The sequence below is a fragment of the Oncorhynchus keta genome, unplaced genomic scaffold (genome assembly GCF_023373465.1).
Source record: "Oncorhynchus keta strain PuntledgeMale-10-30-2019 unplaced genomic scaffold, Oket_V2 Un_contig_7036_pilon_pilon, whole genome shotgun sequence".
Classification (NCBI taxonomy): Eukaryota; Metazoa; Chordata; class Actinopteri; order Salmoniformes; family Salmonidae; genus Oncorhynchus; species Oncorhynchus keta.
The window spans coordinates 149,726-155,061 of record NW_026289216.1 but is presented as its reverse complement, the minus strand read 5'-3'; positions in this window follow the sequence as shown (position 1 = coordinate 155,061).

Below are 5,336 nucleotides of genomic sequence, written 5' to 3'. Positions count from 1 at the left end.
TATGTTATGGTTTAGTATGGTATGGTTTAGTATGGTATGTTATGGTATGGTATGTTATGGTTTAGTATGGTATGGTATGTTATGGTTTAGTATGGTATGGTTTGGTATGGTATGTTATGGTATGGTATGTTATGGTTTAGTATGGTATGGTATGGTATGGTTTAGTATGGTATGGTTTGGTATGGTATGGTTTGGTATGGTATGGTATGGTATGGTATGTTATGGTATGGTATGGTATGGTATGGTTTAGTATGGTATGGTTTGGTATGGTATGGTATGTTATGGTATGTTATGGTATGGTATGTTATGGTTTAGTATGGTATGGTTTGGTATGGTATATTATGGTATGGTATGGTATGGTATGGTTTAGTATGTTATGGTATGGTATGTTGTGGTTTGGTTTGGTATGGTATGTTATGGTATGGTATGTTATGGTTTAGTATGGTATGGTTTAGTATGGTATGGTTTAGTATGGTTTAGTATGGTATGGTTTAGTATGGTATTGTTTGGTATGTTATGTTAAGGTATGGTATGTTATGGTTTGGTATGGTATGGTTTAGTATGGTATGGTTTGGTATGGTATGGTTTAGTATGGTATGGTTTGGTATGGTATGGTATGTTATGGTTTGGTATGGTATGGTTTAGTATGGTATGGTTTAGTATGGTATGGTTTAGTATGGTATGGTTTAGTATGGTATGGTTTAGTATGGTATGGTTTAGTATGGTATGGTTTAGTATGGTATGGTTTAGTATGTTATGGTTTAGTATGGTATGGTTTAGTATGGTTTAGTATGGTATGTTATGGTATGTTATGGTTTGGTATGGTATGGTATGGTATGGTTTAGTATGGTATGTTATGGTATGGTTTGGTATGGTATGTTATGGTTTCGTATGGTTTAGTATGGTATGGTTTGGTATGGTTTAGTATGGTTTGGTATGGTATGGTTTGGTATGGTATGTTATGGTTTAGTATGGTTTAGTATGGTATGGTTTAGTATGGTATGTTATGGTATGGTATGTTATGGTTTGGTATGGTATGGTTTAGTATGGTATGGGTTGGTATGGTATGGTTTAGTATGGTATGGTTTGGTATGGTATGTTATGGTATGTTATGGTTTGGTATGTTATGGTTTGGTATGGTTTAGTATGGTATGGTTTAGTATGGTATGTTATGGTATGGTATGTTATGGTATGGTATGTTATGGTTTGGTATGGTATGGTTTGGTATGGTATGGTATGGTTTGGTATGGTATGTTATGGTATGTTATGGTTTAGTATGGTATGGTTTGGTATGGTATGTTATGGTATGGTATGTTATGGTTTAGTATGGTATGGTATGTTATGGTTTAGTATGGTATGGTTTGGTATGGTATGTTATGGTATGGTATGTTATGGTTTAGTATGGTATGTTATGGTATGTTATGGTATGGTATGTTATGGTTTGGTATGGTATGGTATGTTATGGTTTAGTATGGTTTGGTATGGTATGGTATGGTTTAGTATGTATGGTATGGTATGGTATGGTTTAGTATGGTATGGTTTAGTATGGTATGGTTTGGTATGGTATGGTTTAGTATGGTATGGTATGGTTTGTATGTATGGTATGGTATGGTATGTTATGGTATGGTATGTTATGGTTTGGTATGGTATGGTTTAGTATGGTATGGTATGTTATGGTATGGTATGTTATGGTATGGTATGTTATGGTTTAGTATGGTATGGTTTGGTATGGTATGGTATGGTATGGTATGGTATGGTATGGTTTGGTATGGTATGGTTTGGTATGTTATGGTATGGTATGTTATGGTTTAGTATGGTATGGTTTAGTATGGTATGGTATGGTATGGTATGGTTTGGTATGGTATGGTATGGTATGGTATGGTATGGTATGGTATGGTTTGGTATGGTATGGTATGTTATGGTTTGGTATGGTATGGTATGGTATGTTATGGTTTAGTATGGTATGGTTTAGTATGGTATGGTTTGGTATGGTATGGTATGGTATGGTATGGTTTGGTATGTTATGGTTTGGTATGGTATGGTTTGGTATGGTTTAGTATGGTATGGTATGGTATGCTTCGGTATGGTTTAGTATGTTATGGTTTGGTATGGTATGGTTTAGTATGGTATGGGTTGGTATGGTATGGTTTAGTATGGTATGGTTTGGTATGGTATGTTATGGTTTGGTATGTTATGGTTTGGTATGGTATGCTTCGGTATGGTTTAGTATGGTATGGTATGGTATGGTATGGTATGGTATGGTATGTTTTGGTATGGTTTGGTATGGTATGGTTTAGTATGGTATGGTTTGTTGGTATGGTTTGGTATGTTTCGGTATGGTTTGGTATGGTATGGTATGTTTCGGTATGTTTGGTATGGTATGGTATGGTATGTTTCGGTATGGTTTGGTATGGTATGGTATGTTTCGGTATGGTATGGTATGGTATGTTTTTGTATGGTATGGTATGTTTCGGCATGGTATGTTATGGTATGTTTCGGTATGTTATGGTATGTTTCGGTATGGTTTGGTATGGTATGTTTAGTATGTTATGGTATGGTATGGTATGTTTCGGTATGGTTTGGTATGTTATGGTTTGGTATGTTATGGTTTGTATGGTATGGTTTAGTATGGTATGGTTTAGTATGGTATGGTATGGTATGTTTCGGTATGGTATGTTTCGGTATGGTATGGTATGTTTCGGTATGTTTTGGTATGTTATGGTATGTTTCGGTATGGTTTGGTATGGTATGGTATGCTTCGGTATGGTATGGTATGGTATGTATGGTATGGTATGTTTCGGTATGGTTTGGTATGGTATGTTTCGGCATGGTATGTTTCGGTATGTTATGGTATGTTTCGGTATGGTTTGGTATGGTATGTTTCGGTATGGTATGTTTCGGTATGGTATGGTATGGCATGGTATGTTTCGGTATGTTATGGTATGTTTCGGTATGGTTTGGTATGGTATGGTATGTATGGTTTGGTATGGTATGGTATGGTGTGTTTCGAATGGTATGGTATGGCATGGTATGTTTCGGTATGGTATGGTGTGGGTTGGTATGGGTTTGGTATGGTTTGGTATGGTATGGTGTGTTTCGGTTTGGTATGGTATGGTATGTTTCAGTATGGTATGGTGTGGGTTGGTATGGGTTTGGTATGGTATGGTATGGTTTGGTATGGTATGGTATGTTTCAGTATGGTATGGTATGGTGTGGGTTGGTATGGGTTTGGTATGGTATGGTATGGTTTGGTATGGTATGGTATGTTTCAGTATGGTATGGTATGGGTTGGTATGGGTTTGGTATGGTATGGTATGCTTCGGTATGGTTTGGTATGTTGTCTGTGGCTTCAGGCAGAGGAAGCAGCAATCTGGCCCTCGTCATTGACACAGAGATACAGACATAACACACACACACACACACACACACACACACACACACACACACACACACCAACATCCGACTGCCTTAGACACTGTGTAAAAACAGTGCATTCCATGGTCAGAGGGTAACACCAACCAGGGCTGGACTTTTTGACGAGGGCACTTTTCTGAGTCCAGGCAGCTCTCATAGAAATCACAGAGTAATTATATGTCTTGTGAAAAGTTTTTCTTGGATCCCAGTTTTTATGTAAAAGTATAGAGTCATTTTAACTGTAGGTGTCAGTTTGAGTTCCCAGTTCCGGTCACGCTTCAACTCCTCTGATCGTTTCCCCAAAAAATCCTAGAAAAGTTTAAATAGTTCTATAAACACAACATTTCTCCCATATTTCTCAAAGAGCGCTGGAAAGACAGCCAAACCAAAATGGAAAAATGTTTGGATTCCTAGATGGAAATATCATCCATCCATTGTGTTAAACGACTACTGAATAATCTGGAGTTTCCCCTAAATGTCTAAGTTACGTTCTCACTGCTCATTGAAGCACAACGATGCAGTCATACGTTTGACTTACAGTAGCAGCCTATTCTGGTGTTGTCATCCGCAAAGCCTCAGGGTAAAACCTCACTGTTGAGAAACAGTTTACTTACATTTTCCAGCCTGGTTGGGACCTTGATGGGGTCTAGGAGAGGCTGGTGACAAAAAGGTTAGATGATACCCCTGGACGGGCTGGCTGCTTAGGCCGAGTCCAGGAGAGAGAGAGAAGGAGAGAGAATGAGAGAGGGAGAGAGAGAGAGAGAGGGAGAGAGGGAGGGAGAGAGAGAGAGAAGGAGAGAGGAGAGAGAAGGAGGGAGAGAGAGAGAGAGAGAGGAGAGAGCGAGAGAGAGAGAGAAGGAGAGAGATAGAGAGAAGGAGAGACAGAGAAGGAGAGAGAGAGAGAGAGAGAGAAGGAGGGAGAGAGAGGAGAGAGAGAGAGAGACACACAGAGAGGGAGAGGGAGAGAGAGAGAGAGAGAGAGAGAGAGAGAGAGAGAGAGAGAGAGAGAGAGAGAGAGAGAGAGAGAGAGAGAGAGAGAGAGAGAGAGAGAGAGAGAGAGAGAGAGAGAGAGAGAGAGAGAGAGAGAGAGAGAGAGAGAGAGAGAGAGAGAGAGAGAGAGAGAGAGAGAGAGAGAGAGAGAGAGAGAGAGAGAGAGAGAGAGAGAGAGAGGAGAGAGAGTCTGCCAGTCTTCAAGGACAGGATAAACAACAGAAGCCCAGTAGTGATAAGTTACAATATGACACCATGACCGTTGTCCTCTCATACATCATACCTACATTGCACATGGAATATTCACAAAAGAGCAGACTCCAAGCTAAATCAAGGGCCCTCAAATACATTTTAGTCCCAGGTCTGTGGTGAAGAGCCCCCCAGTGTGATGTGAGTGATGTGTAATGATAGTAGCAGTATATTAACAGTAGCGGTGTGTCCCAGGTCTGTGGTGAAGAGCCCCCCAGTGTGATGTGTAATGATCGTACCAGTATATTAACAGTAGCGGTGTGTCCAGGGCGAGGAGACGTCCAGCCCCAGTGTGATGTGTAATGATAGTACCAGTATATTAACAGTAGCGGTGTGTCCAGGGCGAGGAGACGTCCAGCCCCAGTGTGATGTGTAATGATAGTACCAGTATATTAACAGTAGCGGTGTGTCCAGGGCGAGGAGACGTCCAGCCCCAGTGTGATGTGTAATGATCGTACCAGTATATTAACAGTAGCGGTGTGTCCAGGGCGAGGAGACGTCCAGCCCCAGTGTGATGTGTAATGATAGTACCAGTATATTAACAGCTGCTGGAGGAGACGGTGTGGCCAGGGGCGAGGAGAGGAGCGGTCCAGCCCCAGTGTGATGTGTAATGATAGTACCATTATATTAACAGTAGCGGTGTGTCCCAGGGCGAGGAGACGTCCAGCCCCAGTGTGATGTGT